Source organism: Elephantulus edwardii, unplaced genomic scaffold (genome assembly GCF_000299155.1).
Source record: "Elephantulus edwardii isolate Elephantulus edwardi_28Jun2011 unplaced genomic scaffold, EleEdw1.0 scaffold00055, whole genome shotgun sequence".
NCBI classification, from domain to species: Eukaryota; Metazoa; Chordata; class Mammalia; order Macroscelidea; family Macroscelididae; genus Elephantulus; species Elephantulus edwardii.
In genome coordinates, this window is record NW_006399805.1 from 9,976,570 (window position 1) to 9,988,913 (window position 12,344).

Consider the following 12,344-nt stretch of genomic DNA (forward strand, 5'->3'; position numbering starts at 1 on the left):
TTAAACTACTTTTTCTTCTGAAAGAAGTACCCCTCTTACTATCCTTCTCCTCGGTCACTGATTCCCCTGGGTTCGTGTGGTTTCTACGGCCGCTTCCTTAGTTCCTTAGGGACGGAGCGAGTGTGTCCTCGGGCAGCAGGCAGGAGAAGCGAGTGTGCCCTCAGCACAGGACACAGGCTCCGCCCAGTTAACTGCACGCCCTTTAGGAGTTTTATCCACATGTCTGGCTCTTGAAATTTCTGAAAACCCGTGGTTCATTTTTTTCCCTCTGTAGGCCGGTAAGTAGAGCATCTTAATAAGTTGGTAACAGAAATAGTTTGTATCGTTAACAGACAGCAGAAAAATAAGAGTTCAATCCTTAGCACCCACACAATAGCAAATGAAGGAACTGTGGAGATGGGCAGATGTTCCTGGCATGGCCCCCGGAAAGCCCACTGTTGTATTTCCTAGGAGAGGGTAGACTGGTCTTGTTAGAAAGCTGTCTCCTTTTCCATGACTTGTACGAAGTATCCCATACCTTTGGGTTTATTTGTGCTTGAAAGCTTCTTGAGAATGTCTATTTCTGGGTTTTTCTCTTAAGAAAATACTAGTACTTAGCCAGCAAGCTTTGTCCTTGTAGAGTCTGCTGCTGGTCGCTCAGGCATGTAAACGAGGCTGGGAGGCAGAGCTATCTTGAATTCTGCAAAAAGCCTTAAGGCTAGAGATTGGGTTTTGAGGTTATTCTTTGTTTACATTTTTAACTTTACTCTTTGAGTGGGGAAAAGGCCTTGAAAGGTAGTGGTGGGGTTGGCCAGGAGAAAAGTGCAATGATGAATGAATGGAATTCCAAAATTTCTGTAGATGTTCATTGAAATGAAAAATAAATAAATGAATTAAAAAAAAAAGAAAAGGTAGAGTGCTCGCTTCAGCAGCACATGTACTAAAATTGGGACGATACAGAGAAGATTAGCATGGCCCCTGCGCAAGGATGGCACGCAAATTCGTGGAGCGTTCCATATTTCTGTACTTAATAATAAGTGATTAAAGACACTTCTAACATTCTGTGTCAGAAAAAAAAAGGTAGAACTGAGCGAATCACTTTTTCATTAAGCAAGAACTCGATGACACGCTCTCTCCAGGTTCAGTTGGTCGAATGGGGATCTGATTCCTGTGCTGCACGGTGCCCTGGGCCTCGTGAGCGGGACTCAGCGGGCACCCCCATTATTGCTGGTGTAGAAGTCGGGGCTGTGGCTGGCCTTCAAAGGTGGTCAGCTGCACGCTTGGGGAGAGTCTGGGCGCTTTACCTTCCAATGACCTAACCGTTCCTGTTTCTGCAGACCAGGCTCAGTCCTTGGGGGCCCATGGCAGTCGGGGTCCCCAGGATGGATGCTGAACCCCGGAGCGAATGTGGGGGGGCCCCTGCATAGCCTGCCCAGGGGCCAGGCCTGTGTTTCCATCTTGTTTAGTTTTGTCCGTCTGATCTTGGTTATGGAAAACGCTGAAAGGCTTTCCACCGAGAGGCGTCTGTGGACTCAGCTCCAACCTTCTCGGTTTGATTTAGTTTTTATTCTGTAACATGCTGTAGTGAGTGTCTCTAGCCTCCTTGGAGGGTAGAGAACTTGTACAGGGAAGTGGAGAACGGTGAGTGTGGGAAGTTTTGATGGTTATGTTTTTTCTGAGTATTTCTGCCTGGTGAGTATCTCAGGCTAACTGGTCTCGTTCTCAAGGTCCCGAGACAGCTTCTATTTATGTGCTAAAGTCACTCATTCTTAGCTTTGACTTACAGGGTAAACAGGCTTTTGCTTTGAAAAGGAAGATTACCCCCCCCCAAAAAAAACAACAAAAAACCCCAACAACAAAAAAAAAACCACTTCCGGGCTGCTTGCAAACTTCTAAGGTCACTTAATTTAGATGCAGCTAAGCACTGTTACAGAAGAACACCATCTTTTTCTCTTCCTACTGCCTAAGTCAGTGTGGAATCATGCCCATTCTTTAGAAGGCTTTTTTAAATTTCATTGTTGCACATTTTCTTCCCCCCTCTCCCAGTGCAGGTGCAATGGTCCAGATTGTTGTCATACGTAGAAGGCCTAACCATATACTCCTTTTGGACAGTTCTTCCCTCTAATGCTGTGTTGTTCATTATCTATCCGCTCTTCTCCTGTTCTCCTCTCAACACCCCCCTCACTGTCCTATTTTATATCAGTGGTGGTGTGCAGTATTTGTCCTTTTGTGCAGAGCTGTTTCGCTCTGGGCTCCCCCACATGTGTGTTTTGTGAGCTCACTGTTTTTCAGTGCTATGTAGTAGTCATTGTGTGAATGTACCATCGTTTTTCCATCCGTCCATTTTTGAGGGTCACTTGGGTTGCTTCTTTCTCCCTGCAGCAGTAAACATGGGTGTGCAGACATCTGTCTGAGTCAAGGCTCGGGTCTCTTTAGGGTATATTCTCAGTAGTGGAATTGCTGGGCCAAATGGTATTTCTATTTCCAACTTTTTGAGAAAGTACCAGACTGCCTTGCATAGTGGTTGCACCATTTTACACTCCCACCAGCAGTGAGTAAGAGTTTCAATCTCTCCACCATCTCACCAACATTTGTTTGCTGCCCTATTGATCTTTGCTGCTGTTGCTGGCGTGAGATGATACAGTTGTTTTGTTCAGAAGGCTTTTTAAAGGACAGCTCTTAGGGATGGACTATCAGGAGTGGGAGGGGCCATCGCAGGCTCCAGTGTCCCTCCTTCAGGCTTGTCCCTGCTCCACCTACCCCCATTACCCCAGTCACTGAATCAGTCTATCTCGAGGGTCTTCCTCTCCTGCACTGTCCTTCCACCCTCCCAAGCATGATGTCCCTCTCCAAGGACTCGTCACTCCTTGTAACATGGTCAAAGTACGTTAGACAAAGCCTCAGAATCCTTGCCTCCAAGGAGCAGCCTGGTTTCACCCTCACTAGCAGCCCATGGTATATTCAATACTCTTCTCCAGCACCACAGCTCAAAGGAATCAATTATCTTTCTATCATCCCTAGTCATTGTCCAGCTTTCTGGTGCATAGCAAGTAATTGTGAAGACTATGGCCTGGATCAGGGGCGCCTTAGTCTCCAGACTGACATCATTGCTCTTCATTGCTCTAGAGAGGTCCCTGACAGCAGACTTTCTCAATGCAATTCATCTTTTGATTTCCTAGCAAACTAAAATTGTTAACAATCTTAGTCTCTTCATCTTCTATTATGATGCTGCCAATTGGCCCTGTGATTCATCTATGTTTTCTTGATGTTGAGCTTCAATCTGTACTGAAAGCAATAAATTAATAATAATAATACAGCAAAAGGTTAAGCTGGCACCTTGCCAAAGAGAGACTACTTACAAGACCCCAAACCAAGGCAGTCTCACCAGGTTCCCACTCTCCTGGGTGTCACCCCACCCCACCCTGTAGGAGGGCAGGCATGCCCTGAGCGGCCACTCCTGGAGGACCACCCTGTGCCCCTCCTCCCCCCACTGACTCGTGGTTGACTGTCCTGTTTGCTCCTGGGTCTTGTCTGTGTAAAATCTATTTTTAAAATTTCGCTTTAGGTGTAAGTTTACCCAGAGAATCACTTTCCCAGTCAGTAATCTGTCCATAAGTTGCCCTGTGATTCTGGTTACAGGCCCCGCACCCCAGCAGTATTTGGTTTTCATCCCATTTGCGTTGATCCCAGTCCCCAGCCCCTTCCTACCTTCTCATTGTTGCTTTGAGGCAAATGCTGTCCATTTGGTCTCGGCTCGGTTCTTTGGGGCACATTCTTCACATGTCATTGTTTACTTCATGGCCTATTAGGGAGAGCTCTGGTGTTCTAGTGGTAAGGAGTTGGGTAGCCAACACAGAGGCACGAGGTTCAAATCCACTGACTGCTCTAAGGAAGAAAGATGAACAGTCTCCTCCGTGTGATTCAGGAGCTCTGAAAACCCCTGGAGGCTCGGCTCAGAGCTGGTCCCACTTGAAGGCACATAACGCAACCCTTACTCAGGAGTCCTGTTGGAACAGTCGGTTAGGTGTTGGGCCAGTCACCAAAATGTCAGAGGTTTGAACTGAGGTCCAGCTGCCCTGCGGGAGGAAGGGAAGGCTGGCGGCATCCATAAAACTCTGTCCTGGAAAGCCTGTCTTGGCTCTTGTGCTCTGTCCTGCGGTCACTGTGAGTGCGGACTGACTCCGGAGCGGTGGGCCTATGACCTGGTTAAACAGTGGTCTCTGGGAGTGGCTCCAGTGCCCAGTTAGTGCCCGGTCCTATTAGTGCGGCAGTCTCAGCGCCTCTTCAGTCCATTCTTGCCTGCCCATGGTAGTCATGTGGGCCAGTACATTTGCTGGCATCTGGTCATTCTTGAATGACAGGTGTGAAGGAACCGGACAGAGCAAGACAGAGTGGACACTGTGTCACTGTCCTCAATGCCCATGAATCTTCCCTCGTTCATTCCTTTAAGCAAATCAGTGAGGCAAGCGGGCTCATGTGGAGACAGAGGTAGGTGAGTCATCACACGAGGCTGAGGGAGGTAGACGTGTCACACACAGGAAACAGGGAGTTAGGGTGTCACGGGGAGAGAGGTGTGTCACACAGGGAGCAGAGAATAAGGGTGTCACGGGGAGGAGGTGTGTCACGCGAGGAGACTGAAGTAGGTATTTCACACAGGGAGCAGGGAAGAAGGGTGTCATGGGGGGAGAGGTGTGTCACGCAAGGAGGCTGAAGTAGGTGTGTCACACAGGGAGAAGAGTAAGGGTGTCACAGGAGGAGAGAGATGGGTTCCACGGAGCAGGAAGCAAGGGTGTTACAGGAAGTGTGTCATACACGGAGCAGGGAGTAGCGGTGTCACGGGGAGACTGAAGTAGGTGGAAAGTGTGTCACAGGAGACAGACACGGAATCACACACATGAAGAAACTGAGGTAGGTGCTGAGTGTGTCACACATGGAGAAACTGAGAACTGAGGTAGGTATGGGTGTCTCACATGGGGAGACTGAGGAGGACAGGGGTATCTCATGAGGAAACTGAGGCAGATAGTGTGTCACACAGGAGACTGAGGGAGGTAGGGGTGTCTCCCATGAGGAGACAGGGCAGGGGTCTCACCATTTAACTGGGTGCAGGAGGTGCCCTTGTATCACAGAGTCTGACAGATGGGATCAGGTGTGATGGGGGTGCCACAGGTGTCCAATCTCCCCCAAACCGAACACCAGCAGTGGGCAGCATGTGAAGAGAGCCCAGAGGTTTAGGGTAACAGATGGTGTTGTGGGAGTGCCATCCCAGGCTCAGAGCCCACCAGGGCCTGAGTGAACTAGCCAGTGACGCCCCTTCCTGTCAGGCAGAGCTGATCTAGTCCTGTCAGGGGTGAGATGGTGGCGAGGAGGCTGGCTGGGCCGGGCCTGTACAAAGGATAAGGGCAGAATTCCCAAGACAGGCTGGACAGGGAGGTGAAGCAGGAGACTTGGGGACAAGGGCTGCTCAGTGCTGTGTGGACAATGATGGTCAGCGGCCAGGACAGGCCTGTGCCCAGGACACAGGTGTAGTACAGCTCAGCATGCCCAAGGGAGCTGCTCCGTTACAGACTCTTCTGCCCCAGGTTGGAGGTGCCTGAAGGAAGCCCTGACCGAGTGTCCTCACACGCTCCTGTTAATTCTGCCGACTCCCGCCTAGAAAGCAGAGTGGCCAGGGTTGAGTGAGCCCTACCACGAGTTGGTGACGTTCTGCAGGGGCATCCCAGGAGGGCAGCAGGTTCGCTCCCTCCTCCTGCCCTGAGGGTAGGCCCAGGAGGGCAGGGGACAGCGCCACTCTGGCAACTACCTGCAGGACCATCTTCAGGCCTGGGGGAGGGCGTGCACGGGGTACCTCTCCTTGCACCCCCACACACACTTGGGAGTGTCATACGTGGGCAACATTCTGGAACAGTGCTCATCACAGACCCTTGTCACAGCCCTCCTCCCCAGGGAGGTGGGTCTGGGGGCACCAGCCCTGCAAAGCTCAGCTTCTCCAGCCAGTCGAGTGTTCAACCTGAAACAGGTTCACGAACAGCTCTGGGAAGATGTCCCCGTGACGGACTGAGAGCTCTCTCTCCACCCTGTGGAGCTGCCTACCCCAAACGCTGAGTTAGACGAGATTCGTGATGACGGATGAATTATCCCCAACAGAAGCTGGGAACCACTTCTTGAGTGGGGCCAGCCATGACCTGAGAGAAATGTAAGTCTGAGATTAAAGGAGAATGAGGAGGTCTTCTAGTTTTCCTACAGAACTCTTACATGGTGAAGCTCTTGGTATTGTCTAAATGCAGTTCTTAAAGCAAACACTGAATGTTTTGAATGTGGAAGTATAAGTTCCAATGTGAACACATAAAAATGATAGTATTCTTTTCCAGGATGTAACTCTGCCCCAACCTCAAGAATGAGGTTGGATATTGTGTATTTTGTGTTTTGTTTATTTTGTTCTGAAATTAAAGTATGCAAAATAAAGATGACATTGTAAATAAAAAATAATCTTTTCAAAAACTCTTTATTTCCTTTTAAAACCTAAAAAAAAAAAAAAATCACCTGCATTCAAGAAATACTTCATTTTATGATCACAGAATGGTACTTTCTAGTAGTACCATTAGATGCTTAATTTGTTGCGGTGAATTTTGAGTCCCCTAGCTTAGACGAGATCTAGGCTAACCCATTGTACCTGGCCAGCTACAACCTCATCCCCTGACCTGTATTCCTAGTTTCTTCGTGTGACTGAAGATTAAGTGATCCTGGGTCCATTTTGTAATTTGCTTTCTCAACAGCACATTCCCTCCGATGGTATCATCATCAAGGTGAAAGTAGTTGTGACTTGTGGCACAGGGTGGTTCTGTAAGGCTGAAGACCTAATGTGTGTAGCCATGATTATATGTTTATAGTAATAAACATTACAGATGTTTATATCATCTTGTTAAATGATATAACCACTAGACTACTATCAAACCTGGAAAGCTTTTGTTAAATCTCAAATGAGACTTTATCTTCTTCTAGTTCAGTTCCTATTAAGGCTAAAGAAGAAATATCGTACTTCAAAGCTGAGAAGAAAACAGTTCTCCTAAGTGCAGAGAGAAAGCGAATAAAGCTCTAATTTAACTCATGCTGCATTATCAAGTCAGCTAAGCAAATCAGACTGCATTTATTTTTCACTAAACATGTATTTATTTATGGTTAAAAATTAGATGTGATGTATCTGTAATGTAATGTATGCATCCCACAAGAATCAATTATAATTACTGAATGTGTGTTTATTTTTCAAAAGAAAGATCATCAATTCAGAAAAGAAAATGTAATTATCCCAGCATATAAGCAGCAAATTCTTTACATTTGTAAAAATTAAAGGGACAGTATAGTGTACATTTCCTTCATGCTGGATCAAATACTGGAAAAGCAATGATTTCTTACATTGTATCTGATTTTAAAATAGGCAATTAATCTAAATAAAAAGAAAAGTTACATTTAAGAATTTTTTAAAAGGGCATGTTGCACTGGGAGAGTCAGGGGACCCTCCAAACACTGAAGAGCAGTGCTATGAAGTTCAAGACCACATGTGTCCGATTAGCCTGGTCTTTTCAGGCATTTACTGAAGTGGATCTGAGAATGGCCCTGTGAGCTGGAGGGTGAATAACGCTGACAGCAGGAACAGCGATGCTTCTGAATTGTGGTGTCGGAGAAGAGCGCAGCCTGCGGACTGTCAGACAAGTCGGTCTTGGAAGACGTATAATGGGGGTTCTCGTTAGAGGCAAGCGGGGTGACTCGGTCCCCCATCGTTAGGCCACACTGTCAGGAGGGGCCGCGTTTGAGAGACATCGTGCTGGGAAAGGTGGAGGGTCGGAGAAAGAGAGGAAGACCCCAGCCGTGTCTGTAAGGATGGACTGGTGCACACTGGAGGTGGGAGGACAGGACGGGCGGGTTCAGGTCTATTCCCCGCAGATCGCAGCGTTGTGAGTGACTTGATGGCATCTGACAGCAAAGGCGAGAGGGCCGAGGGAGCAGGCCAGTTAGTCCAGTCCTGAACGCCAGCTTTGTGGAGGACAGACACTGGGGGTTCCGTTCTGACCTGGGCCCAGCGGTGGGTCCCTGGCCAGGCCTGCGAGGACCGAGGCCGGGCCTTCAGACGCAGACCCAGCCCTGTTCTCAGGCTCCTTTGAGACGGGCTGAGCGCGCCAGCCAATCACCCGACGGGCGGTCAGCCGTGGGGCAACTGGAGAGACAGACAAAGGTCTGAAAGCTCGGACCCTCGGGTGATTTCGTCTCCTCTCCCGCTCTGAAGTCTGCTCTCTGGCCAGCTCCCCATCAGCCCCCCGCCTTCTGCACTCAGGGCTCACTCACGCCCAGAACTCACACTCAGGCTCCTCCCTTCTCTCCCTCACACGCTCAGGACTCCTCCAGTGGACTTGACCCACATCCAAGGTCATCACTCTCACCTCCAAGGCTGCCAGGTCCAGCCCCTCACACCCAGCACCCCTCACACCCCATGTTCCCTCTCCCTCACACCCAGCACCTCACAGTACCCCCCTCACACCCTGCACTCCACACTCCTCCCCCTCACACCCAGCACCTCACATTCCTTTCCCGACTCCCATGGCTCCTCAGGCCCCTCTCTCCTTTCTCATCTGGCTCTTTCTCTGAGGGTCCCCTGACCTTGGGTGCTGTCTTTGCCCACTCTCGGGCCCCCATTACCCAACCAAGCTTTCCGAGGACAAGTGACCCACTCAGCACGTCTCAGAGATGACAGAGGCATCTGTTTGTCCGGGCCTGGTTTCCATGAAAGATAATTCTGTGTGCGGGGGGGCCCACCAAATGCTGAAGCAGAGTGCAGATCCCTGAAAGCTGCCGCTCCCGACCTGTGCCCCCTCCACGGCCACCCGAGGCTCCGCCTGGCCAGCCACCCACTCTGTCCTTCCCTCCCCGGGCCACCACTGCCCTGGCAACAACACACCTGGTGTGGCAGTGTGACTGCGACATCTCACCCTTTCTCCTGCCCAGGGCACGGCTCCCACCCTCACCCAACGCCGTCAGCCAGCAAGAGGGCACACGGAGGCAACTTGGTTATAGACTTCGGATTTTTTTTCTTTCAAAGACACATTTGTACAATTTTAACATTTATATTTTCAAACAAAATGAGCGAAAAATACATCGAGTGCTAAAAAGATAAATCAAAATAAAAAGAATACAATTTTAATTTCATTATTTTAAAATACAGAAATTGGAAAGAAAGAATAGCAAATACAAGTCGAAACAGCTCACCTGCTTCCGCTATATAACTGATGTAAGCCACAGAAAGACACATTTAAAGTGAAACAAACAAAATAAATACTGTACACTCCCTGCCTGCAGGCAAAAGATGGGCAATACTGCTCGGAACCGGAACCCGCTCACGCGCCAGCACCCCACTTCCCAGCCACACCGCGCTCTGGGCCCCCAGTGCGCGCCTGCGCGGACATACACTGACAGCCCGGACAGACAGACAGACAGACGCCACAGACTGCAGAACAAGAAAAGTTTAACAGTCACCCTGGGCCATGGGCATAAAAATCAGTAAGGAAGTCAGTCAGGCTAACACACCGTTACTACAAAACTAGTAAATACCTTAGCCAACAACTGTCCCCTTGCAAAGTTCACAGTTGTGAACCCTAAAACCAACACTAACCCGCCCGCCCCTCGCCACCCCCCAGAAAAAAACCTGCTGAAGCACTGGCAACGTTAGACAGCTCCCAGTAAATGTGAAAGCTCATTTCTAGAATATGTCAAATGAACCCTTTCACCCTCTTTCCACAGCATGAAACTGTTATGGCTTAATTTTTATTAAAAGTAGAAAAAGTCTTCTCGGAAGGAAATGCAGGCTTGAGCCCTCGTCAGTGCTATTTCTTACCGAACAGCCCTGCCACTGGCTTCCTGAGCCAGGGCTGATTTGGGAAAACTGAGGTTATAGCTTCTGAGTCCGTCTAACCATCAACTGTAAGTAAGGCCCTTAGTTTGGTTTGGGTTTCTTTTGTAAGATAAAATAACCTTGGGGTTCACTTGGCAAGCTACACCGCAGGTCCCTGACTGTAACCTGGAAGGCATGAGTGTGCCTCATAAAAAAGAGGGAACTTGTGGATCTGAGAGGGAATCGATGCTTCCAGGCAAAGACTCCACTCTCCTGTACATTACGAGTCATGGTGGTCATTTCTACCAACCAAAATCCACCAACGGAATAGGAGGATGTCTGGGTTATTTATCCCTGCAAAATACTACAGATTCCAGCACTTATGATCATTGGTTTGCTGAGAAACCTCAGGGGATGCAAAAAAGAAGGCTGACATTTTGAAAAGAAATGGCCAAATGAAACTGGGGCAAGTTGACCTTTGTGACTAAGGTCTGGCTGGGACTTAGACGTCACAGGTTTGCATAGTAAATTGGAGGTCTGGGAGGGGGGACAGGTGGAGGAGCGCTGGGGGTCCCTGGAGGGTGTGACCCAAAAAAACCAAATGCTGCATCAGCCATGACAACACCTCAGGACGCTCAGAGGATACCTGGAGGACACTGGAGGTGTGGGAGGACCGCGGGGGACGCTCGGAGGACACCAGGGGTAGGGGAGGACCGTGGGGTAAAATGTGGTATTAATCTCCTGTCCATTTAAGAACTGAAACACAAACAACTACACAAGCATCAAGCCACAGTCAATCACCTCAGCAACCTGCTTTGGGCAGACACCTGGGCTCCCTCACGACCTTGAGTGAACTTGTTTTATGTAAGGACACACAAGCCAAGGATTTTAGTAGAATTTCAGGATTAACAGCACCTTTGTCCACCAACAATGTGGCCTCCAGACCTTTCCCACCATCCCCAACACAAGCCAGTGGCCCCAAGGGACACACTCCCACCTAGACCTCGCCGGCCCCTCCCTTTGCTGGGGAGGGCCTTTCTGAGGCTGATGAACAATGTCGGGTGGCAGAGGCTGCAGTGAGCAGGCCTCCATCTGGTCTTCCTAGCGGGCACAGTCAGTCTGCCAGTTAATGAGTTCATCTGGAAAAGGTCTCATTCCTACTAAGGCGCTCATCTCTCCAAGTGACAAGTTACCACGCTGCTTCCCCCTCCCCGGTCAGCAGCAGCACTGGCCAGGCGTCGAACACCTGCATGGAGAACGCACCTCTGAGGCCAGCAGCCTTCTCCCTGGACACGATGGGCCCTGCTCCCTGCACCACCACGCCTTCTCTCTGCCCAGGAGCCATGCCGTACGTGGGTCCCTACCTTCTAACCACCCCATCTGTTGGCTTTGCAGCCCTCTGGGCATTACTCAATCACTCTATCACTGTGACACATTCCACCTGCATCCAGGGTGAGGCACGAGCCGAATCTGTGAGCCAAGAAGAGCAGCCTGGCTTGGGTGAAAACCACAACCATCTTCCCAGGATGCTGCAGAGCTTAAGGACGGGTGTCCTCACTGCTGCCCTCCTGCAACCAGCTGGAACTGGCCTTTACTTCAGCAGCTGGCTACAGAGGCTCAGACTTCTAGGAAGCACGGTCTGAGCTGAGGCCCCATAGGCGGCAAGTTTTCTGCAGAGCAGCAGTTTTCATTTTAAACTGTGTATGGAGGCATCTTCGTGAGTGACTTCTACCAGTTACACCCTGAATTTTAGGAATGGCAAGTTTTCTCGAAAGTGAATTATTGCTGGCTTGTCTGTGTCTCTTAGCTGGTGACCACTGTGAATGTTCTGACCCCTTACCAATGGAAGGCTCGTCAAGGGCACACAGGCTTGGAAACAGCAGAGCAGACCAGACACCCGTGGGCTGCTCCCTCCAGGCCACGCAGATGCCTGACAGCCAACAGGAAGCTAACTCTTGAAATGCCTCTTAAAAACTGACCCCACTTGCCAGTCCCCTAAAAATCACTCAGGTCCTTTTGACTTGCGCATCCACTGGTGTCCGTCTCAGGTGAAACTCACACAGTTCTGCTTCTTTAAGGAATCCCTTTTGTTTAAGTTTCCTTAGAAATGTAACAAACACTGCCCATCTCCCGGAAGACACCTCCAAGGAGAGAGGATGGACGCTGGGCCCCATGTCTCTGCAGAACAGAGGGGATCTGACACATACCACGGGGCTCACGTCACAAAGTCCAAGCCAGCACGAAAAGGGCAGTGACTGTGATCAAAAGCAGAACCACGTTCAAGCTACCCGTGCGAGCAGTAAGGATGGCTCCAATCTCATATGCTTTAAAAGCCACTAGCTGATGCTCAAAATGCTCCACTTTGACTAGCCTATTAGAAGGGAGCTCCGGTGACTGTGTGATAAAGAGCTGAGCTGCCAACACAAAGGCAGGCGGTTCGAATGCACCAGCCACTCTGCAGACTGCCAGGCCATCTCCTTCTGAGAGA